General features: G+C 45.9%; 1 protein-coding gene across 11 annotated transcripts in view; it reads right to left on the bottom strand.

The window, feature by feature from the left end:
• CUNH4orf19 (chromosome unknown C4orf19 homolog) overlaps positions 1–25,981 on the bottom strand; it is an 86,502-nt gene that overhangs the window by 5,340 nt on the left and 55,181 nt on the right. For 6 of the 11 annotated variants that reach the window (XM_057309586.1, XM_057309590.1, XM_026508712.4 and 3 more), the window contains one exon: positions 13,558–13,607. The gene's annotated coding sequence lies outside the window, so the exon portion shown is untranslated. Of the gene's footprint in view, positions 1–12,021; positions 13,608–18,993; positions 19,061–25,981 lie in introns of all 11 variants that reach the window. The other 5 variants (XM_057309588.1, XM_057309589.1, XM_048211796.2 and 2 more) reach the window with 2 other exon arrangements.

The following is a 25,981-nucleotide window of genomic DNA, read 5'->3' as shown; positions in this document are numbered from 1 at the left end:
CAAGTCTGTCGAGTCACAATTTTTGGCAAAAAGATAACAAGCGCGTCGGGGAGGCCATGGTTCCCGGAACCCCATCATTTATCCCATTTGTGGATTCAGAGTTCTCAAACATCTCCTGACTCCGGTCTCTGTGCCAAGCCCTTTTGCCAACCCTGGGAGTTACCTGCGTCGTCTCCATTTGGCAAAGGAGGCAACACAGGCTGAAGAATGCTAGGGGGAGAAAGGCAGGATTGAAAAGGATCCGTGCCATTTCCTATCTCATCGCTTTGTGCTGGGGACGCGGGAACCCAACCAGGGTGTAGCCACCGTGCCCCAGCGGGAGGTGTAAGAGAGCAGAGAGGATTCCTCACCCAGGGGATTAGCTACTCAAGTATTTAAGGACATCTGGGTAGGGTGGCTGACCTGTGTGTTCCACGGTAGACACCCAAGGCGGTTACAGCTGCAGTCATCCTTCCAAGCTTTACCCAGGACTAAACTGCACCTGGGCTGCCTTTCCCATGATGGGGCCACACCTGGCTAAGGTCCTAAGCTCTTACAGGTCCAGGATATGCCCCTGGGGCCCTCCTGGCAGCAGGTGGGTTCAGCTCTGTGCTTCTTTTATCTTCCACCTGCCCCTTTCCAAGTTTCATGTTTCCTGATGCTTGCCCTCTGCCTCAAATCTTCCCTCCATGTAGAACTGATCATGTTCTGATCTTTCCTCTGAAGAGCCTAAACGCTGGTGTGGAGGAACCTCTCGATCATTTCCCATTTCTAAAACCTACAACCTTTAGAAAGACAAGCCAATGACAGAAGCTACAGCCCCGGTCCCTCCGTCTCTGTAAGCTGTGCGCACTGGGAACAGGGAGAGATCATTCACTGTGGGCTGTTTCGCTGCCTCCCCGGCCCCTCTTCTGTCTTCTTTCAGCCATGGCTGAATTCCCAGGATGCCCTTCACAACTGCTTCACAAGCCTTTACCCACACAGAAAATGACCAGTGCTCTTTTTTTGTTTTTTAAAGTTTATTTTTTTAGTAATCTCTACACCCAATGTGGGGCTCGAACTCACGACCCCGAGATCAAGAGTTGCATGCCGTTCAACTGAGCCAGCCAGGCGCCCCATGACCGGTGCTCTTTAAGAGATTATAGACGGGTAATCTTACCGGCCCTACACAATCCACAAATAACCTCCCATGGAGGGCTGAAAAATGGCCCCCCAAAGATACCCTCATCCTAATCTCTGGAACTTGTGAATGTTACTGCTTACAACCAAAAAAAAAAAGAAAGTCTTTGCAGATATGATCACAGATTGGAGACGGGGAGGTTTACGTGGACTATACGGTTCGGAGCCCAGCTCTGCTTCTGACCGGCTGTACGACTTTGGGCCTCAGCTATTCCATCTGTAAATGGGGATAATGTCTACCCGATGGCGTCGCTGGAGATTATATGAGTTAGTATTCACAAGAAGCACCTACTTCTTACTCAGACCTGTTTGGACACAGCATGTTAAAAAAAAAAGGGGGATGAAGACCTTGCACTGAAGAGAGATAAAATCTAGTTGCCACAACACACACACATGAACAAACGTATTCACAACACCAAGTAATACTTGTTTTCGGGAATAGGGGCCAAATGGTATACTTCTGTCAACTGCGGAACCAGCGGACAGATACAAGCCCCAAGTGCCACAGAAACTCCTCAGGGGGAGCGATCATCGGGACCTTGGCCAGTAGTTTGTGTGTACAAGCATTTCCTTCTTCAAAGCACTCTCAATTAAATGACCCCATTTCCAGAGCCCGGAATTTTGTCCCCAGTCTCTGCTCCCACTTAGGCCTATTTTCTGCTAATAATTCACAAATCAGCTGGACAAACAGGAGAGATAACAAATACCACGTGCATCTCCTCCCCTCCACCAGCCCCGCTCCCCCTTTCCCCCCCTCTCCCACCTTGCTCAAAAACGCTGCCCTTCTGCCTACTTGCAGTATTTTTACTTATCTTGGACTCTGTTTAAAAACACAATCAGTCAGGAGGATAGGTGGCAAAAAAAAAAAAAAAAAAAAAAAAAAGGAAAAACCAGGCTTTGAAGTTTTTGAGAGAGGGCAGACTGTGGGTCATGATAATGCCATCGAAGCCATCGTGAAATATTAATCATCGTAAAAATACCAAGGAGGTCAATTTTCGGATGGGGAGTTCAAGAGGTGTAGGAGGGGAAGGTTTTCAGGAAAGGAGGGAAGGGAGAGAGAGGAGAGAAGGGAGGAGGTGAGGAAGGGTCAGGCCTTGAGCCACACCTTGTGTTCTCAGGTCTCAGAGGCTAACCCAGGCCGACCGTGGGGACGCCTGGCCAGGCCGCAGCCCCCAGCCTCTGCGGCCCCGGCCTGGGCCCATGAGCCGCTGGCACGGAAATGCAGTGGCTGCTGAGATTTAAGAGGCCAGCTGGAGAGCCACTCTAGAATTTACAAGTCACCTGCGGCTTTCAGGTGCCCCTCCTCCCCTAGGAAAACCACAGGATCTCTATTTTTCTTCAAAGTCATGGAACGTGAAGGATGTTTTGATGGTTTTCCCCTTTCAAGAGCAAGTGTCTAGCTTGGCTGCTCCCCCCCACCGCTGGCCTTCGGGGCACACCGCATGGGTTTCCTCCAGCCCTGGTCTCCTACCTGAGGGCCATGCTCCGAGCCTCTCCGGCCAGCGGACACAGCCTCTTCCTGGTCAGGGCTCGGCCTTCTCGCACCTGCCCGGGGCTTTCCCTGCCCAGCGGCATTCCTTCCCTCACTGAGGCAACTCCTGCGTCCAAGGCTGTGTGACCGCGGACTGAAAGGGTGGGGACTAATGTATTTACACCCAACCCCTGCCTGCCCTTATCTACAATTTCCTTCCTTATGTGAAGATTCCTAATGACAAATCCGATTTCTTTCTCTTTTCCTATGTCCCTTCCACATCCACATCTGGCTTTGAGCGAGGAGCTCTCCCATTTCCAGGACAGAAAAGGCAATATTCCTTGCCCGGTGTGACGCATGGAAATGGGGGTCAGGGGGCGGGGCTGGGGCAGAATATGTGCTCTTTTGAAGTGAGACTGAGTTCCAAATGGGCAGTCTACCTGCTTTCTGTCCCTCACCCCCAAGAGCTAGCTGGAAGGCGAGAACTCCGTTGTCAGGTACCTTTTATTACTTAGTAGAATCGAAATTTGCTTTCTCTTTGGAGTATAAAAAAGCAACAGAGAAGCAAAGGGCAAATCCTTTGCAACCATCAGCTGGTTTGCACAGGGGAAAAGCAAATACCATTAGGATGGTATGTCCACCCACCGCAGGCGCCCGCCCGCTCCCGGAGTCCTGTGCTGGGGGTTGACTCTGCCCTGTGTTCTGTGTTGAAGTTAAACAGTCCTGTGTTTGAGGATGGACACGCTAACGCTCTGTCAGTTACTAGTCAAGTCTTCTGGCTGGAAAATCCTGTTCCACGAGTGGGGGCATGGTGGGGGTGGGGGGAGATGGCAAGACCATGGGAGTCCGTTTTCTAACCAGCAGACACACTGAGTATTCATCTGGAAGTCGAGATACAGAAAGAGGCTCCACCCGGCTGCCAAAGGCTGCCATGGAAGAGTGACGGTCCTTAAGAGTGACAGAGGCAGGTCAAAGGACAGAGAAACCAGCTTGCAAGGTTCTACTGACCCAACTGTTGAAATCTGGAACAACTGGAGTATCATAATAAATACTACCGATATTAAGGATTATAACCCACTGCATAAAACGAGGACCTATGAATCCACACTGATGGAAATTTAAAAAGGGAAAGTTCTGCCTTACAAGTAGACAGCCAGCTAACACACACACACACACACACACACACACACGCGTGCGCACGCGAGGAATAATGGGACCACAACAGTGTATCGTAACAGTAACTGAGTCAAGCAAGAATCATCAATGGGTGCTGAGACTAGTGGGCAAGAGTTTGAGGAGAACAGAATGGTTAGTCTAAGCATCTTCCCGCCACATGCTGAAGGCTAAAACAGTATCTGGGCAGTGGAGAAACCGGGCACGCTGCACCTGCCTCCGATAACCAAAGGGAACACTGCCTACAATCAACGAGACTAACCAGCCCCAGGGGCCCCCCATGGGACGCACTGAGAACGCAGCATCACTTCTCTGGTTTTCCTGCCAACAGAATGTAACCTGGCTGGAAGAGTGAAGCCACATCTCTCAAACCCAAATGGAGGGATATTCTGCAAAACAGCTGGTGTGTACTCTTGAAAAAACGTGCTAGTGCGAAAAACACAGACAGACTGAGGAGCCATTCTGGATTAAAGAAGACTAAGGAGATACGATGGCCAAATGAAATGCATACGCTTTTTGCTAAAAGGTCATGATTGACCCAACTGTTGAAATCTGAATAAGGCCTACAGATTAGGTAACAGTATTAAGTCAATGTTAATTTCCTGACTTTGATCAGTGCACTGGGGTACATAAGAGAACGTCCTTGTTCTTAGGAAACACACAGGGAAGTATTAAGGAGGAAGGGGCATGGTATCTGTACTTTATTAAAATGATTCAGAAAGAAAATTGGTGTGTGTGTGTGTGCGTGCGTAGAGAAAGAGAGGATAAAGCGAATGTGGTAAATATTAACTTCTGTGGACTGTGAGTGGAACGGTATATGAAGGTTCTTTGTACTTTTCTGACAGCTTTTCAGTAAACCTGATGTAATGTCAAAATGAAAAGTTAAAAGAAAAAAAGTGGGAAATTAAAAAAAAAAGCACCAATCTAATGTCAGCTCTTGTTCTGCGTATCTCTGGCCTAGAACCAAACACCGACGGGACATCACTGATATTAAGATATTCCCTATGAGGAAGCACAGGGGAAAAGGTTTTGGAAAGGAGCTCCCCAAAAGTCCACCGATATTTTCTGGATTTAGTTATTCCGAGTACGTTCTGAAGACCTTTCCTGCATAGCCAGTCCCAGGCACCGGAATGCCGAAGGCCACGAAGGGATGGTTCCGGTCCTCCGCTGCCCTGTCTTCAAGGGGACTAATGCTTTGGTGTCCTCAGCTGTCTGCCTCCCCTTCCCATCCCAAGCTCCTGGCAGGCAATGCCTGACTCACGGCAGCGCCCAGCGCACAGGGGGCTCTTCGTACTTGCTATTCAAATGAAGGAATGACTGGTGCAGGATCGCTGTGAGTGAATAAAGGATGAGTAGATTTTCTAAGTTATTCCAACATGGGGCCTGCTTCTTTCCAAGACCATACTACCCACTGGTCCAGAACAAAGAGCCAGGCGCAGGAGCTGAGAGATGGGTGGGACTCGGTTCCGCCCTCACGGCTTGGCAAGCAGCAAAGCCTCCCTTGGGCCATTCCCAGGGTCAAGGGTGTTCTACTGCGAGGGTTCTAGTCCACAGGTGGGAGTGGCAGCTGCGGGGACGTGGTCTGAGTTGATCGAAGTTGGGATGCTTGGGAGGGAGACACAAAATTAAACGCTTAAATTTCCAGCTCCGTTTTTGAAACACCAACTTGCCAGTGTCTACGAAACAGTCGGGATTTCACGCAGCCCAGGCAGCAGGTGAAGCTGACAAATATTTAGTGAGTCTTTTCTGGGTACTGAGTTCCTGGGCTCAAGAGGAATGAAGGAAAATAACTGCCAGGTGCTGAAGAAACTGCTAGGTGCTTTACGGGATAAATAAGAGACGGCCTACCCAACTTCGACTGAATTCACAACAGAAAAGGGACAAGAAGCTAAACTCTAAGATGACACAATCCATTTCCTCCTTTCTGGACAGCCTTTGAAAACTCTTGGGGTGTTTCCTTTTCTCCTGAAGACGCTGAGCTTGGCTGATTTTGGAGAACCTGAAAGACTATATGAGGACCTGTCTTAGCACCATCAAACAGCCTATTTTATACATTCTCGATAGTTGATGTGCGGGGCGCCTGGGCGGCTCGGTCCCTTAAGCGTCTGCCTCTTGGTTTCGGCTCAGGTCGTGATCTCAGGGTCGTGAGATCAAACCGTGAGTTGGGCTCGGCCTTCAGTGTGGAGTCTGCTAGAGATTCTCTCTTCCCCTTCCTCCCCCTCCTTCTCTCTCTCTCAAATAAATAAATAAAATCTTCAATAGTTGACGTGCTATGACATATGTTAGTGTCACCCAGAACTGGGTTTGGTGGGATATTTATGTGCAAAGACGTGTTGGTAGGTTTTTCTCCTCAGAAAGGGGTCCCTGGTCAGATAGGTTTGGGAACAGTAGAGATTAAAGATTAAAGATGAAGGGCACCTGGGTGGCCCAGTTGGTTAAGCGTCTGCCTTTAGGTCATGATCCCAGGGTCCTGGGATCGAGTCCTGCCTAGGGCTCCCTGCTCAGTGGGGAGCCTTCTTCTCCCTCTCCCTCTCCCTCTTTCCCTCTCCCCACTCGTTCCCCCCTCAAATAAACAAAATCTTTAAAAAAAAGATTAAAGATGAACACATTCGTGGTTATGAAAAAGAACTATTTCACCTTGTTGACTTCAGTATTTCCCAAAATTACTTGATGACAGAATTGCCCCCCCCATAAAAGACTTACTAACAACCAACAAGACTTGTGTTTTGTGACATATTTTGGGAAGAACAATGGTTGAAACGACAGTCCTAGTTCAGGGGGAGTTCTGCGCCTCAAACTGGAAGTGTCATCTGGTGTCTGGGGGGAACCAGCCAGGCCAAGTGACGTGTGAGCAACAGCTCCATCACCAATTGCACAGACGTGGGAAACTTTGTGGTCTCCCGATTCCCTCAGTTTCTTTATCTGCAAAAGGAGCCCACGACCTCAAAGCTCTCCTCCAAATCTGATACCCTAAAAGGTGACTCAGGGAAGAAAGGGGACTTCCCTCATGACCCCCTCCTCGACTCGGTGTACACACAGTTGTCCCCCTTGAATACTGAGGCAAGGCAGGCACCAGGAGGATGCTGGTGCAGGCGAGGTTTCTCTCAATGGCTTGTAAACTACACCAGGGCCATACTGCTGAGGTGTGTTTGGGTCCCAGGTCTACACTCGCCCCAGCCCATGATCCTGACCGAATACAATAAGCTTCCCCTCCTGGTCCTCCCTCAGGCCCCAAGTTCTCTGGCTCATTCCCTCATGTGTGCGGCTCTCTGGCAGAGGTCTCCTCAGCCTCTTTCCAGGGAGTCCCAGGGGAGAGAGGCTGTGTAACAGCAAAGCCTCCTGGGAGGGGTGAGGACTCACATCTCAGAGATCACCCTGTGAGGCTGGAGGAGGTGTGCGGCTGGACCCCCTTCCCCCCTGGAATGGAATGGGGGAGGGGGACGTGTGGGCTACGGGGCTGGAGGTTAAGTTCTCAGGAGCCAAGGAATCAGTCAGTCTCTGAGGATGACTGTCAGTGTTGAAACGGGTATTTCTTGATGAAAGGCTGTTCACTCCAATCTTATTATTGAGAGGGCTGCCTCCTTGGCCTTTCCCAAGGCTGTCTTTGCCGGTACGTTCACCCGAGGAGGGTGTCTACACTGCTGTGGTTTGTCCACTGCATGAACTCTGATGAACAAGCCACATCCTGGTCCTGTAGCTTTACTGCTGCCGGGGCCACAGGATCCTTGGTGTCCGTGTGAAATGTGGGAAAACAAGACTTGTCCAACAGCGAGAACGTCACTCTGTTCTTCTCTCCTTGTAGTCCATAGACTGGCAAATCGCAATCTCTCTGATAGATCTTAAAAACCTTTCTACGGGGGCGCCTGGGTGGCTCAGTCGTTAAGCATCTGCCTCCGGCTCAGGGCGTGATCCCTGCGTTCTGGGGTCGAGCCCCACGTCAGGCTCCTCCGCTGGGAGCCTGCTTCTTCCTCTCCTACTCCCCCTGCTTGTGTTCCCTCACTGGCTGTCTCTCTCTCTCTGTCAAATAAATAAAATTAAAAAAAAAATCTAAAAAAACAATTTTTGGAAAAAAAAAACACATTTCTACGGCCCTTCCTTCTATTCAAAATCTGGCACCATTTCTTCTTTTCCGATGTGGTCATTAGTCTGCTGTCCTTAAGACAGATGTTTCATGAATGGTCACAGTCATCACACGGTGTCTCCACTGATTCCACGGCTCTCCAACGAATCCCTAGTGCATACCAGACACCAGACCAGGTTCTGGGGAAACAATGGCACCCGGGTGCTCCCTGAGAGAACTTGTCGTCTTGAATGTGTGTGTGGTGGTGGTGGTGGTAGGGTCTCTGTGTGGGGCGGGACGGGATTTAGATAAGCATTTGGGACGATTCATCACACCACACTGGCATTTCAGCCTGGTGGTTAAAGGAACAATCTAGGCTCCGAGTGGCCGGTTTCAATTCTCCCTCCGCCACTTATTAGCTTTGTGACCTCGAGGCAAATTTTTTAGCTTTTTCAACCTTCAGCTGACGAATCTGCAACATGGGACGGATAACTGTTCCCCTCACCAGGACTATTTTGAACATTAAATGATCTAGAAGTTCGTACGGCATTTACCACAGTGTGCGGCATACTGCCAATACTTATTAATACTTATAATAGGTAGTAACATTTCGTGTTTACTATGCATCAAGAACTGTTTTAAGAAATTTAATGTACTCATGAATTTCAACTTTGCAACAATCCTTTAAGGTGCCAACCACTGTTTTATAGATAAGTAAATGGATGTAAGTTAGACAGTGGTACAGTGTAGCTATTATTAATGCTGTTGTTCTAATTTTCATTATTATTAACATTTCCTGGCGTCTGTCTGGGTAGGTTCTGGATTACACAGCAAGCAGCAGCTGGGGGATCCAGTAGCTTTTGCAAAAGGGAACTCTGGATCCTCTTAATTTGGGCTCGAACAGAATTTTATTGGTGTGCTTGCTTCTGTGACCACCAGATGGCAGTACATAGCGGTTGTTTAATCTACATTAGAGGGAGGGACGGTATGGGAAAGGACCCCGAGACAAGGTTTAGGGCATAAATACTGTAGGTGCTTTGACGCGTGGCAAAGTTAGGGAGTAGGTGATGTGGTAAATATTTCAGATCGTGGACCGTCACCTTTAAGTCTCGGTGACCGTGGCACCACCATATGGCAGGGCCTCCTCCAACCCTGGCCCTGCACGAGCTTTATTCTGGCCACATCATGGTGGGGTCAAAAGGTTCCCGCAATCATACAGAGACCACTGTTGACAGAGTGACTGCTCGTCAGACGCCCAGATCAGAGAGTCTGGGTTGTTCCCTCCCACCTGTACGTCTGCACAATAATTCTGTGGAAGTGGCCGGGAAGGAAGGAGCCTGTGGAGTGGGGAGTTCCTTCAAACACCCCCAGGTTAGATATGATGCTGCTGGGCTGTCCACGTGGCCACCTCTCCGCCGTGGCCATCCCGTGCTCCCCCCAGATCCTGCGGGCTAGCCCATGTGTGAGCTGGTCTTGGGGATCTGTCTTTCAGATGAGGGTACGTGGCCATGAACTAGGAAGCGAAGATAAGCCACAAAGTAACACATGGATCAATTTGAACATTTAGGGGGAAGAAGCTCATTATTTTTATTTAAAAATAAATTGAGGGGCACCTGGGTGGCTCAGTCAGTGAAGTGTCTGCCTTTGGCCCCGGGTCATTATCCCAGGGTCCTGGGATTGAGTCCCGAGTCGGGCTCCCTGAGCCTGCTTCTCCCTCTGCTCCCCCCCCCCCCACTTGTTCTCAATCTCTCTCTCAGATAAATAAATAAAATCTTAAAAAAAAAAAAGAAAAACAAAATAAATTCAGAATATTGTGTGTTTGAAAAGGCAAAAACTGCATGAATTATTGGAATTAAACAGAAGGCATACAGAAGTTTCAAGTCTGTTAGCCTGGGTCACCACCCCTCTAGATCCCTCACCAGTCCCCCATCCTCCCGTACCCTTGGTGGGAATTGCTGTAGGGGAAAAGTTTGAGTAGCTCTGCCTTTATCCTCTGGGGTATAAACTCCTAAGAGCAGGCTTCTGTTTGGAACAGATGCGATGTTATTCATTACAGAATCAAGGCTGGGGTGTGTGTGGGGATCCTGGTGGACACCGGGCAGCAGAGGGCTCCTGGGCCTGGATGGGGCCGGATACCTTGCATTTCTAACAAGCACCCAGGTGATGCTGATGTTCCTTTCTGGGGACCGCACTTCGAGAACGGCTGCTTTACTGCTGTAAGGATACCGAGGCAGTCCGGGCCTCTTAATTTTGGTCAAAACTCATACCTGTCATCACTGTTCCTAATCCCATCCCTAACTGGGGCAGTTTTCCAATCTTCTTAAGTTTCTAAAAACCTTGTTTTCCAGGATTTTCTTTTAAACACTTTCTAAAATTATATTCGGTCTATTATCCTTCTCTATGGGGTTGTTAACAGGGAAAAGTTAAAATAACCAAGTGTCTAGAAATATGGGATCAATTTGAACCACCTAAGGTTCACTAATTGGGAAATAACTGGCACAAATCTACGACGGTGGGCTGGTCCACTGCCTGTCTGCTGTGAGATCCGTGCCTGCCAACTGCTGCTGGCTCCGGGTCCCAGGGCACTGCGATGCTCAGGAGTCCCTGCCCTCTGGATCTGGGTGGGTCCCACCCATGGAAGGTGCTGGTGGAAGAGCAGAGGGGGAAGATGGGAGAAGCCAGGCTATTTCTCCCTTTCTCTCTCTCTCTGCTTGGACAGTATCCTGTCCATCCTGGCACTGGCCGTATCTCCTTCACAGTCCTGGATGCAAACAGCTCAGCCCTCCATGGTTCAGCTACTGCCCCAGCATCCGGTTCTGCCCCTCCCCCTACGGTGCTCCTGTCTTCCTGCCTTGACCATCGCTGTGTGGCCTCACCAGTCGGTTTCCCAGCACTGACTCTAACTTCCCTCTGTCTGAAAGGAGAGGTTCCTGGTTGTGACTGGCCCTAGCCTAACACAAACAGCATCCTGGTCAAAGGCTTTCCAGCTAAGCTACAGAAGACTACACGGCGACAGGATCAGACTCCGCAAAAACCGGTACTTTCCAAAGCGCATGCTGTTGCTTGCTGCACACCTGACACAGGGCCCGTCATGGGGGATGTCAATGGTTGGGGAAGGGACTGAAGCCCCTCCATCATCTCCATCAAGTTCTCTTCCCTTTCTCACCACAAATCAGTCTGTTTCCTGTACAATGTAACTTCCTTACAAGTCTCTATCTTCCCTTCCAAGCTCTTGAGCCCCCCTTGCATCTATACAGGGCGTATTCGAAAACTGCCGCTGGACAAGGAAGAGGGGCACAAGGCCCTTCCTGCTATTTTTAGTAATCTCACGGAAAGACTCAACATCGTCGATGGGTGTGGGTGATGGTGGTTAATAAGTACACTTCTAGATGTTCTTCACGGGTGTAAAATAAGGAAGTTGTTCCCTATTATCAGTATAGGCACCAGCCGTACGGACCCTTTCCCCATCATCAATATAGTGTCAGGAAGCTGATTTGTAATATGCCCCTAAATGCTTCGGTGAGGCTCCAAGTCAACAGCTTAAGACAAACATCTAAAACTCTAAGCGTTGGTAATCCAGATACCCCCCCCCCCCCCCCCGTGCTTATCAAAGTGCTTCCGAAGTATATCTTGAAGAAGTCAATGCACGTTATCACAGACAGCTCGGAGGAGAAAGTGACCGGGACCACATACAGATCCCAACTAATATCTACATAATCTCATTTAAAATAACAGATTTTCATCAATGATGTGGAATTAGATGTTTCCCCCAAATTCTGCTCCTTGGGTAGAATCTTGTTGGTTGACGAACCAACAGACCATGCCTCTGAAAACCAAAGCAAGAGTGCTGTTCAGGGATAATCACCACGGCACCAAGATTCAGACCCAACTGAAGATGAGGGGGAAACCATGACCTTCTGAATGGCTTTTACTTTCCAAGAATCTGAACAGGTGCATTCTGGAGCACCTTCAAATAATAGGAATAGAGCTTATTCGAGAAGATTTTTAAAATCTGAAATGAAGATGATGTGTTTTTACTTAACGCGTGTAGTTGTTTTTCTCACGAGCGCTCAGGGGACCCCCTTCTGGCACAGTCTTGACCACCACGGTAACAGTATCATTGGACAAAACTCATCTCGACTCAGTTTGCTGGGCTCACCTACTGACTTTGGTTCAAGCTGCATAGGAAGCTCAGCATCGCCCATCTTTAGTGGGGTATCTGCTTAGAAAAATGAGAGATGCCCTTGGCATTAGCACATGATCGCTTTGATTTTTCTGGCCACATTACCAGAAGGACTGGCCAAAGAACATGTATAAAATCAATGGGAGGTCTAGGAGAAGAGGAGGAAGACACCTGAAAATCTAGTATGTAGAAGACAGTCTAGTGTTGCAATTATGGGAATGGGCTCTGGAGTCAAAATCTGGATTGGCCTGTTCAAAGCTGGGTGATCTCCAGTGAGCCCGTTAACTTCTCAGTTTGCCAGCCATCAGATGGGGAACACAGTAACATGTAATCTCTCAGCGTTCCTATTAAGACCACGTGATTTAGGGGACGCCTGGGCGGCTCAGTCGGTTAAGCATCTGCCTTCGGCTCAGGTCATGATCCCAGGGTCCTGGGAGCGAGCCCCATGTTGGGCTCCCTGCTCTGTGGGGAGTCTGCTTCTCCCTCTCCCTCTGCCTTTTGATCCCCCTGCTCGTGCTCTCTGTCAAATAAATAAATAAAATCTTAAAGAAAAAAAAACATACAAGCAGATGACTCGTGTTAACACGATTAAAATGCGTCACCCGTTGTTACATAAGGAGCCCCTTAGTAATCTTGGGAAGACTAAGAAAGGCTTGTGGGCAAAGGGGAGCAGATAATGGTGCTGGTGGAGTTCTGAACCACATTCCAGGGGGAATGCAACATGAATGCAGGAATGCTGCCTCTTACACTGTCTCTCTTAGACCCACCCTCTTCTCTCCATGTGCACTGCCCTGCCCTGCCCACAACATTATCCACCCGAGACATTGGCCATACAGAAGTCACGTGATCTTTTTAGGACACAAATCTGAATCATATCACTCTCCCTGCCTATAAAGCTTTTCAAAGGTGCCCAATGCCCTCAGGATATTTAATAACACATAATAATGATGATGATGATAAAAATATCAAACTTACACAGAGCTTCCCAGGTACCTGGGAATCTACTTGCTTTATGGGTCTAATTGATCCCCATTATTTGTGGATTCCATATTTGCTTTAACTCATCTAACTTGCTAAAATTTATCTGCAATCCCCAAATGAGTACTCACTGTGCTTTTTCAGCCACTTGTGGACACGGGCTGAGTGGCAATACGTTTGAGTTGTCTGATGGGCATGTTTCTAGCTAAGCTCAAACAAGGCGATGTTCCGCCACCTTGTTTCAGTTCCTCATATTGTAAATCTTTCAGTGTGAAGACTTAGTTGGGTCATGCTCGTTTCACATGCTCTAGAATTGTATACCGAAACAACACAAGTAAAAAGGAAATAACGACATTCTACTCAAACCCGAATGAAGCCAGAAAGAAACAGACTTTAGGGATTGCTTGGTTTACTGGCTTTAATGTTTCTGGTAATAAAAACTGTAGTGAAAGACTGAGTAGTGGAAAATTTAATGGAAAACGGAAAGAAGAGACCTTTTTCCCAAAGCATGAAGAAGAAAAGAAAATAGCTTACCTGTTGTGGAGATTGTCCATTAGGTTTCTCTCCAAGTTTAACTTCTCTTCCTGCAACAACAAAAAAAGTTGCAAATTGAGTCTGCAAGTTGCCTCCTGTTCCCAGCCAAGCCACACCTTGAAAGTGACAGCAGACAGCGTGTCCCGAGGGGGGGCTAGGCAGCGCTGTGGGGGAATGGAGTTCCTGGCTCAGGAACACAGAGTCTTGAAACCCACCAGGCCTGGGTCTGCAGCCCAGCTGCTGACTATCAGCAATCAATTAACAATCCAGCCAAATTTTAGTGTTTTCTTCTATAAAATAATGTTGTAGTGAAATTTAAATGGCGCAACACGTAAGCAGTCTATCACATGCTGGGCATGCTGTAATTGTTCAATAACAGAAAACTACAGTTGTTATTTAATAAACATCACATGACCATACGCCTCTTCTCTGATGGGTGAAGTTTCAAGTAAACAGAAAAATAATTCAAGGAATCTGCTTCCAGGAGATATATCAAACAGTCCAAATTTCAATGAATACATGTACAATATTTTAATAAAATTCATAATTTAGAAAATAGTTTTGCCTAGTAAAACTAATGATATGTGAGATTTGAGAAAGTAAAGCTAATGCTCAGATTTTTACCAACTTTTCTGTGATTATTAGAATAATTCACTTATATATGGACACAACTTTTTCAAAGAAATGCTCTTAGTCCATTCCCAAGTAAATCACTTCTTGAGATCATGAATTCTGCCTCAAATTTGTCATATAATATCAGAATGTTTATATCCTTTTGGTAATTCATTTTCATTTTCTTGTCAGCAATGTGTTTTCACTCAGTATTATTTCTTATTGCTTAATAATTTGTTAAAATCGAATACATTGCCCAAATGTCACATGATTCTATTATTATTATTGTTTTTCAGATTTTATTTATTTTTTTGAGAGAGGAAGAACACGAGCAGGGGGACGGGCAGAGGAAGAAGCAAACTCCCCACCGAGCAGGGAGCCCCAATGCGGGGCTCAAACCCAGTACCCTGGGATCATGACCCGAGCCGAAGGCAGACACTTAACTGACTGAGACACCCAGGCACCCCATGCTTCTATTATTCTTAATTTTTTACCACAGTGTTCCTAATTCAACTCAAATATTACTTGGTAAGGAAGACACGAGAAAGGCAAGCCCTTGGGGAGCTAGCCATCTGGTTGTGGAGGGCAAGGAGATATCAGGAGTTTACAAATCACTAAAATATTATGCAGGGTACAAATTATGCCATCAGAGGCACACACACTAAAGGGCTAGGGGGTTGTACAACCGGGGCCAGCAGCACCTGAAGCAGGCATTCACTGGAATTTGAGAGAAACCATGGTAGATGGAAACATAATGATGGTGAGATGTGGTGGGAGGGCCTTGCAGGTAGAGAGAACAGGACAAAGAGGAGATGGGAAAGGATGGAGTCTTATTTAGTGAACAAATAATTGAATTCCTACTGTGTGCCAGGCACCAGGAAACTGCAGTGAATGGGACACTGTGTTGTCCCCTTATAAAATCATAGCCCTATACGCAAAAGAGGGAATATTCTGGATTGCTTGGTGTTTAAAGAACGTGGAACTTGCCATGTGGTTGGTGGACTTGCCAAGTGTCAAGTGCCTCATAGGAAACCAGCTGGATGTGGCAGTTTGGAGTTTCAGGTGAGAACCTATGAAGAGTGGGGAATGAACCTTGAAGACGGAGCATTTAGACTGGGATCCACAGAATGAGATGGAGCCAGCCACGCATAACAGCTCTCAACAAGCCATCCTCTTGTTCAGAGGCCTGCAGTGGTTCTGCATTGCCTACCCAGTCTTTAATGACCTCAGCTAGGCACCCAGGGCCTTCCACAATATGGCACCAGTGGCTCTGCTGGATTATTTCTGCAACTTCCCCAGCTACTCCTACTTCCAGACCATCTGGATTTTTTGCTCTTTCTAAACTTGCTTATATTTTCCTGTTTCTATGCCTTTGCACATATTATTTCTCCCAGTTGGTATGCCTCTCTGCCCATTAATAATCTGCAAAATTCTGACCCTTCACACCTCATTGCAGGTACCATCTCCTCCATAAAGGTTTATTTTAAAAATCCCCATTAAAGGTAATTACTTCATTCTTTTCATCTCTATAGAATGTTTAACTTCTTGGTTGGCTCTGATCACTATTTGCCCTGGATTATAGTGATTCACTTATGCATTAGACTGTAAACTTGTAGTAGGGAGGGGTCATGCCTTTGTCATTGTTTAGCCACATGTGGCATCCTCTGACACAGTGACTTGCACATAGATGGTACATGGCATATCTTTTAACAGTGCGAGTTATAAGTATCATTGAAAACTTTAAGACGCTTAATGCCAATGTATTATTAAACAGTGTACATATTTAATCAAATCTAAGACGTACATGTATTCATTTGCTTTTTAACACTTTTTTAAAAAAGATTTATTTATTTATTTGAGAGAGTGTGAGAGTAGGGGGAGGGGCAGAGGGTGAGGGAGAAGCAGACTCTCCGCTGAGCAGGGAGCCCGACGTGGGGCTCCATCCCAGGACCCTGAGATCATGACCTGAGCTGAAATCAAGAGCTGTCTGTTTGGCCCACTGAGCCACCCTGATACCCTGCCTTTTAACACTTCTAAAACTGAAATGCATCTTACAATCACTGGCACATTATGGTTAAATTGGTGGCATTATTTTCTATTTTTGTGGTATATAAAATAATAGTACATATTATAATCTATGACATCTAATATTCAATGAAATATGGTATTTTAATTATTGTTTGTTATCTCGGGAATATAGTATGCATACACTTTACCAATAATATCCTATGTTAAATGAGTGTCAGCCTTAGACTCAATTATATGAATATTTTATGAGTATAAGACATGGTCCATTTACCCAAGAACCTTCTAAGATGAAAACTGAGAATATCCAGAGATGGAGTAAAAATTTTATCACCTCTAAGCACTTATATAAAGACCATCTATCAAAACAAAAACAACAACCATAAATAAGACACTTCAAAGAAATTCTGTTTTTCCCCCAGAATGAGTTTTTGAAATAAATTCTTTCAAAAGAAAATATTTTGGGACACCTGCCTTGCTGGTGCCATAGGTACGTGACTAATTTATTTGCTGGGCAAGATAGCATTGACATTACACTGGGCTGTACATGGTGAGGACCCAGTGATTAGTAAAGCTACTCAGTTCTACGTATCATGGGAGTTTAGGAGAAGCAGCAATCCCAGTGTAGTTGAGATGCCAGGAAATGCTTTATGGAAAAATAGGGACATGAGAGGTGGTAGAAATTAGAAAGGACAGTTTTAATAAAAACAAAAGGGTAGGAAAGAATATGACTTGTACAAAGACAATGGAAAGGCCCATGCTGTGGGTTTGGGGATGGAAATGGCATATGTGATGAGGTTACTGGTGCCCTTGAAAGTAGGCACAGAAGGCCAAATGTGACATGATTGGGGATGGGAGTAGGTTCTCGAGCAGCAAATGGCAGGATGGTAGCAATATATTAGAAAGCCTCACCAGCTAGCAGCAAATGGGGAAAATTACAAGAGTTATGTACGGAGAGACTTGCTAAGAATTGATCCTTTGAATTAAGTGACGAGAAGAAAAGAGCCTGGTGTGGTGGTGTCAAAGAGAAATCCAAAGCAAAGAGCAAATTTGGAAAACTATTTTTTCAAGGTTTCCTTGGTTTTTGAGTTAGGCATTGATTTCTACTGGCCCTGGTTTCTCTTAGCAATTTGGTTTATACACTTACTATATATAGTGTCTTGGGAAAGTTATGTTGCCTCACTATCCGTTTTGTTATGTGTAAAATAACAATTATGATAGTACCTTTTTCAGAGAGTAGTTAGGGTTAAGTGAAAGAACATAGTAGAATATAGGGGCGCCTGGGTGGCTCAGTCAGTTGAACATCTGCCTTCCACTCAGGTCATAATCCCAGGTCCTGGGATAGAGCCCCGCATCATGCTCCCTGCTCAGCGGGGAGCCTGCTTCTCCTTCTGCCTCTGCCTGCCCCTCCCCCTGCTTGTGCACGCACATGCTCTCTCTCTCAAATAAATCTTTTTTTTAAAAAAAGAACATAGTAGAGTATGGAGTACAGTGTTGCACAAACTGTAATCTTAACGTTAGCTATGATTTTTCATTCATTGTCATTGTCACCATCACCATCATCATCATCACCATCACCATCACCATCATTATCATCATCATCATCACCACCATCATCATCACCACCATCATCACCATCACCATCATCACCATCATCATCACCACCATCATCATCATAGCCACCATCATCACCCTCATCACCATCACCACCATCATCATCATCACCATCATCACCATCACCACCATCATCACCATCACCATCACCATCATCATCACCACCATCATCATAGCCACCATCATCACCATCACCATCATCACCATCATCAACACCATCATCACCATCGTCACCATCACCATCATCACCACCATCATCATCACCATCATCATCATCACCATCATCATCACCACCATCACCATCATCACCATTATCATCATCTACCAGTCAGTTTCTGTTTTTCTCCCTGCCACTCACTGGAAGCTCCTTGAGTCCAATGATCACATTGTCTTTGTTTTTTCAAAAAGGAATACAAAGTGGGACTTCCACAGATATGTACTGAGTTTTATGGAAAAAAAAAAAAAAGCCAGATCTCCATGATCTGGATTTGTGTGACAAAAGGATTTGTGTAACAAAAGAAGGAATTAGTGAAATTATTCCTATGCTTGGAGGCCGACAAATGGGAGGAATGGTGGTTCCACAAATAGGGCAGGTGGAAAGAGAAGCAGCTGCAGTAGTTGAGAGAGCCCGAGTTCACCATTTAGCTGACTGAGTTGAAGTGATGGGTGGGGAGATGGTAAGAGAAAGGTGCAGGCAGGACAAGCACAGCCAGCCACCTCCCGTGACAAAACAAGAAGACGCTACATATGCTCCCAGGGAGCGCAACAGTCAATAAAAACAGAAAGCCCACGGATGTGACGTCAGCAGTGTGGAAATCAGCAGTGTGCGAAGCCAGGAACCAGCCCAATTTAGCAGAATCCTTAAAGGCTTTGGATAGTAGGGACGAAGAGGGGAGGGCGAGAATCAGAATGATTTGGAAGGTGTGTAAGAAGTAGTTAGGTTCCTAAATCTCTTTCTGCCTGCCCAGCTCTTGGGGTGGTTTCCACTCTCTCTCATCCGAAGAATGTAAGTTCAGTGTCTGGAAAGGGTAGAGCAGGGTTTCTGGACTAGGAACATAGTAGAGAACACACAGCAGCGGGCAGGGGTGCTGAATCCAAAACTGGGGCTTAAGTGAACGTGTGCACATGCAGCACAGAGAGCCTCAGCCTGCTACCCTGCTCGGCTCCGGGAATGCTGGCACTCACCGTCTAGCTGTCCTCCAGACATCTGAGGAAAGTCTCTAACAGGAAAGACAGACTGAAAGCACCCAACCTGCCAATGAACCAACAAAAAAGCACTTAAAACTAGAAGTAGGGAGAAGAAAACCAAATTGGAAGTTAAAACAAGACAACAGGGGCGCCTGGGCGGCCCAGTTGGTTAAGTGTTTGACTCTCGATTTTGGCTCAGGTCATGATCTCAGGGTGGTGAGATCGAGCCCCTTGACGTTGGGTTCCGCACTCAGCAGGGAGTCTGCTTGAGATTCTCTCTCTCTCCCTCTCTCTCTGTCCCTCTCCCCCACCCCAGACTCTCTCTTTCTCTCTTTCAAATAAATAAATAAATCTTAAAAAAAAAAAAGATGAATATTTCGATAGAGAATCTGGAAGAAAAAGATGAGGAAATCTCATATAAAGTAGCAAAACAGATAAAGTTATAGAAAATCAAATAGAAAAGACAAAAGAAAATTAGAGGACCAGTTCAGGAGGTCCAACATCCAAGTAACAGGAGCTCCAAAAAGAAAGAACAAATAAAAGGAGGGAGGGAATTCATCAACAAAGTAATTTGAGAAAACGTCACATAATTGAAGGACACGAGTTTCTAGATGACAGCACTCACCAAGCGCCCAACACAATCAAAACCAGACTCAACATCAAGCCACACCGTTGTGATATTTCAGAACTGGGATCCTATATAGGCTTCTAGAAAGAGAAAACCAGATCATATCTAAAGAGTTGGGGATCAGAATGGTTTTAGACTCCTTAAAAACACACACACACACACACACACACACACACACACACACACCATTCTAAACCAGGCCAAACGACCAATTAAATGAGAGGGTAGGATAAAGATATTTTCAGATATGAAAGGTCTCAAAAAATGTACCATTCACACTCCTTCCCCTTCTGGGAATGAAGCTATTAGAAAATGTAACAAATGAAGTAGTAAACTAAGAGGGGAGGCAAGGGATATAGGAAAGAGGACATTAAGCACAGGAGAAGGACAAATGTGTCCCCCAGGACAATGGTGGGCGAGATCCCAGAATGCCAGCAGTGGACACAGACACAAGGACAGCTTGTTCAGACTGGACAAGGCAAGAAGGCTCCAGGCAGTTTTAAGAGAGGAAATCGATAGAATCACTTTGGGTTCCGGAACCCAAGGAACAGATACATACAGTAAGAAAAGAATTCGGGGGTTGAATCAGTGAAGTATGCAAAATACTGAAAAAATGAGCCATTTATGACTCCAGAGAAAAAGCTATGTGGGAAGGGAACGGTAATTCTATACCTGGACTGGCTGTGAACAGCATTTACAGAGTTCTAGTAGATACTAGAGATTCACCAAACTAAAACTGGAGGAGGTACACAGTGGGGATTGGGAACATTTCTTAGGTGCCGTGGGGCAGGGGATGGAAGCTAAATCCACTTCCATAATGGAAGATAATGTCTAAAACAGAAAAGAAAACCAAGACATGGTAATAGAAGCATTCATTTAGAGAAACAGAGGCAAATACCCCAAATAATCAGCTAAAAAAGTGATTTTTCCAAAAAAAAAAAAAAAAGAGGGTTTTCCTTGGAGGAAAGAAAAATGTGGTCACAAGTGAGCAGTCTGGGCTTCATTTGAAGATGTGGGAATCAAACTAGTCATAAGAGCAAAATCTCAAGAAAGGGTAAGCTGATAGCAAGAAGTAACAACGATGCTTTTGAGAAAGTGGAGTCAGATCCATGTACTTAACCTACATTAATTATTCAACATCCAGCACTGTGGGCCAGGCCATGTGCTAGCAGATGATCACAGCAGATGGGATAAGACATAAAGCTTCTAACCTAGTCAGGTGGGCAAAACACTAATAATCATGACCCAGTGATATGACAGAACTTACAGGCAAAGTATTATGAAAATGTGGGGACCAGCCATTCAGAATATTCTGGAGCTTTGCGTACAATATGGTAACTACTGGCCCCCTGTGGCTAAATTACTTAAAATTAAATACATTAAAAGTTCAACTCCTCGGTTACACCAGCCAGCCATGTTTTAAGTGCTCAAAAGCTACCATATTGGGCAATGTAGACATAAAACGTGTTCCCCATGGCAGAAAGTTCTATTGGATGGTGCTGATCCAGAGGTTCTTAAATGGTGATTTTTACAGTGTTTTCAAGTACACGAAACCCCTGAAGGGAATCACATTCCATGGGTCTATTAGTAAATAAAGCTTTGCAGAGCTTGATGTTTAACCAACTAAGTTACCTGAACATGGAAAGGAATTTTTACTCTGTTAGAAATTTAGTTTTCAACTGGAGCCACCCAGGGAGCTAGTAAAGGACATTTCTTACGTCCCCTGATCCTATTTGACCACGCACGGATGTTGGGAGCAAATGCTGCTGGTGACCAGACTCTGTGAGTCTTTGGGAAAACACTTCTGCATAGTGGAAGGAGGAAAAAGTTCTGGAGAATGCAGAAACTCCCGAGTTTGAATTTTGGCACCACTACTTGTTAGCTCTGTGGCCTCAAGCAAGTCTCTCAACCTCTCTGGGCCTTTGTTTTTTTTAGATGCGAGGAGCAGCGTAGAGAAAGTGTGGGTCGTGGATTGGGATACACAAGCGGCAGAAGCACAAAGATGGCAGTCGCCATTCTTCTCATTGTTCTTAATCTCCAAAAGGCAATAGGTAGGCTGCTGAAGAGGCTGCCCCCCCTGCCCCCCCGCACTGGAGGAGAGGGCTGGCTCTTTCATCGCATCACTACCCTGTTTTCTGGCTTTTGTTAAAGGATCTATCATTGATCAGGAATGGAAGTACCTATAACAGGAAGGGGAATTTCTGTTCAAGGGGGGCAAAGAGAAGAAGGGGGAAGGGCACTGACACTTATCGAAAGCCCAGGACATGCCAGACCCAGTGGTCTGGAGAAGGGGAAGGATGTGAGGGAGGTAGAGGGGAAGGCTTGTGGGTGCTGGACAGACAGCATGGTGGGACATATGGATGCAGGTCTGTGGGGAGGGACTGAATGCCACGCTAAGGGCCCCCCTTGATGAGACCTGCAGTTCATAGTAACAGGCGGGGGCAGCGTGTTGGGCTCGAGGGTGGACCCAGAGCAGAGGTGGCTGAGGTGAGCTGAGCCAGGCCGTCTCTTAGCCGCAGACGGTCTTCGCTCAGAGCTTATACTACGTGGTGGACAGTCCGTCCCTCCTATCTTCTTTAACTTCCATGAGGAGAAAACCAAAGTTTCTTTCCAAGTGGAGTTAAACTCTAAATATGATAAGCCTGAGTTGGCACCAACACTGGTTGCAAGAATTAACTTTTCCTGGTAATTTGTAAGTGCATTCAGGCCTGTTTTCGGGGTTTCTTTTAAGGGTTTTCCCCACCCCCACCCCCAGGCAGGGCCAATATCTGAATAGAAAGAAAAGATCTCCAGCTGGGCTCCTTTCTTCGAACAAGCTTTGCAAGCTTTGCAACATCTTCCTTGGATGCAATTCAGCTGGGGGCCTTCCCTGTGTTCCAGAGGAATTTTCTGCGTCCTCACACAGGGGCCCTTTGTTGTCTGAGGTTATGAGAAGTTAACCAGGACTTCGCACAAGGAAATATCTTCTTCTTGTGCGAAGCACTGATCAAAGAGGAATGCCATTTAAACCAAAAAAAACCAAAACCAAAACCAAAACAAAACAGAAAAACAAAAAGAAAACAGAAACAAATAACCAAAAAACCCCTCCCCCCAAAAAAAACCAAAAAAGAAAAACCACCCCACACCAAAACCATGATTTATATCTAGAATCTCTACAGAAAAAAGAGAGATCCGAGTTACCTCAGGAAAGCGCAATCATCTACAGTATAGAGTGTAAAATTAACTCATCTATTGACGGATTTTAAAGCTTAGTCCTTGGTACAAATTCTAAGTACTATTAAGTATCAAAACTTTTTTTCTTTTGCATCTGTTCTGCTCACAAATATCTCCAATCTTTTCCAAATGCTTAAAGAAGTTTTTCATTAAAAAATGATATGTAGGGGCGCCTGGGTGGCTCAGTCATTAAGCGTCTGCCTTCGGCTCAGGGCGTGATCCTGGCATTCTAGGATCTAGCCCCGCATCCGGCTCCTCTGTTGGAAGCCTGTTTCTTCCTCTCCCACTCCCCCTGCTTGTGTTCCCTCTCTCACTGGCTGTCTCTATCTCTGTCAAATAAATAAATAAAATCTTTAAAAAAAAATAAAAAATAAAAGATACATAGTTCGTATGTACACATATTCATATAATGCACATATATAAAAATAGATACGATATACAGACATAAAAGCACAAAATTTGGGAAAAGAGTGCAAAAAATGTCAGCAATTATCATAGCAACCTAACCCTGTGTTATGTGTTCACTTTCTCCCCCAGGATTTTAGTTTATGTCCATCTACATACTGATTTTACACAATATATAAATAACTTCACGCCCTGTTTTTCACTGAACATTTTGTTTCTAGCCTTTCCCATGACAACACATAAGGTCCATAATGATTGTTTTAAACAGTGTGAATCCTTCGGAGAGTGACCCTCAGCCAGTTACTTAACCGTTCTTCTCCAACACTTAACATTTCTGGAACTTCCCATTTGTGGTCAAGTCACCCTCCTTGCAGTTTCCAAGTTTAAAATAAACATGATGTAATTATAATGTGTGAGATGATTTTGATTTTCTTTGCCTTTCGTTTTTAAAATTTTCTTCTGATGTGAAGCAAAGATGACCCCATAGGACCCAGCTGTGAGAGGCCAGCCAGGAAACTGTGTCTCCATTGTGAACCAGGAAACGCTGGCTCCACAAGGCATCACTACTATTCAGACTCACAAGTCCAGGAAAAGAGCAAGAAAACTCAGCCCAGCACAGACGGGTCCCAGGCAGGAATCCTCCTTCCCCAACAGCACTGCACACAACAGACCCCAGGGAATCAGATCGGAGTCTAACTTCTACTAACTGAATCTCTTCTCTCTTTCTCTGCACACAAGCTCTTCCGGAGGAGGGAGGAAGGTATGGCTCTCTTAGCAGCAGGGGCCCCACCATGGCTCACAGTCATCCTGTAAATCTGTAGGCAGGTGCTCTGATGCCCTTTGGAGATGATGTTTGCTATTTGTAGAGTCCTATTCTGTCTCAATTTTCTCACATTTGTGGCATAAAAACTTGTCTCAGATGTGCAAACTGTCTCACACATGTTCATTTACCAGGGGCAGGTGAGGGGAGCAGGGGAGCAGGGGAGGACGGGAGGGAGGCAGAGCCTGGGGCCAGGTCACCCCAGCCTAGAGCTGTCAGTTCCTGCGTCAATGGGAGCTCGGGGGCAGTGGTCGCCACAACACTCTTCCCTGGGCCCTGGCAGGCAGTGTTTGAAATCAGTGGATTTTCAAAACCCAAATGTGGGGCTCTGGATGGATCAGATGCATGAAAGTGCGTGTGTGCGTGTGTGCGCGCGCATGCAAGGTAATGATGCTACCTGACGCTTGAGCATCCATTACGTGTTTGATATGATACACCCACTACCTCGTTTTCTTCCAGCAGCTCTGACACAGGCATTACTAGCTCCATTTTATGAACAGCAAACTTAACTCACTCACATAAGGTTTCACAACCAGCACATGGTGAGGCAAGGATTCAGAGGTTAAGTTTTTTTCATTGACACCATGGAGTCTTTCACATGACGGGATGGATGCAACCAAGCCTCGCACTGTGGGCGCAGGCAGGGAATATGGGATACAGGAGGCCAATTTCCTTGGGCTTCCCATTCATGAGGGGCCTCAGATGTAGACTCTTGACAAGTGTCTCCAAGTCCATGCCCAGATCTGTACTGACAGGATTGAAAGAAGACAATACTCATCACGCAGCTTTGAACTTCAGTCTCCTTTTTCCATAACAGATCTCCTGGAGCTCCCCACGAACGAATATTTTATCTTAAGAATGGGAAAATTCTATCACCTTAATGCATGTGTGCAATACCGCACATTAGCACATGCAAGCATTTAAAACATTAATTTTTGTAATCCTGTTTTGTCACTATTTTACTACTTTAATATATTGAGAGCTTCCGAAAAAACCAAAAAAGTAATCCAGGACTCTTTCAATGTCTGAGAGACCCCGATCTGATCCTATAATTCTACAAAAGCCAGGTTGTATGTCCACCATTAAGTGTAATGGAAAAGTAAATATTAGGGACAGATTTCTGAGCAATTACTTTAAGGGAAATTCTTGGGGGTGGGGGTCACCTCTCACCTCTTGTAGAGACTCCACTACTTGTGATTCCTTAAGTATCTGTATTTTAAGAACCTTAAGAGCTGGTATCTTATGGATGACACACTTTAAATGGGCACAGGTAAGCAATCAATCCCCAGTAGCTATTATTACGATGTGACTGGTCCTCCAGCTTCTGGGCCTCTTCTTTCTCCTGTAGGCAGGCAAGAACCCGCTGCCCAGAGTCCATCACCCTCTGCCCCAAAGCTGGCCTGTCACACCATGAGTCACTGAGAATACAGGCTTTCATAGGAGGAACTTGAACATGTCAGTGAAGTTGTCCCTTAAACTTCTTTCATTCTAAATGGAGATTTGTAAAGGATTTTGACACTCTGGTTAAGCTATTAGTTTTAGCAGAGAGAGAGAGAGAGAGAGGGAACAAACAAATGGCTAGGAAGTGGCTCTGGATAAAGATTAACGTTAAAATCACAGCATTTGTGGGGTGAGAAGTCCCCGAGAAAATACTAATCTAACCCACACGTATTACAGATTGGGAACTGAAGCCTGGAGAAGCTAAGTTTTGCTAAACCATGCTGCTGTCCTTGTAGAGATCTGGAGCAGGGATTAGGCCACCTTTTGCTGGTAAACTAAATTTTACTGGACTCCAGCTATGCCCGTTCACTTACGAGTTGTCTAGGGCCGTCTTGTGCTACACAGAAGAAAGCTGATGTTTGCAACAGACGTTGTTTGACCTGCAAAGCCCTACATATTTACTATCTGGCCCTCCCCAG

This window comes from Ursus arctos, unplaced genomic scaffold, assembly GCF_023065955.2.
Source record: "Ursus arctos isolate Adak ecotype North America unplaced genomic scaffold, UrsArc2.0 scaffold_9, whole genome shotgun sequence".
NCBI classification, from domain to species: domain Eukaryota; kingdom Metazoa; phylum Chordata; class Mammalia; order Carnivora; family Ursidae; genus Ursus; species Ursus arctos.
This window is presented reverse-complemented; position numbering and strand designations above follow the sequence as displayed.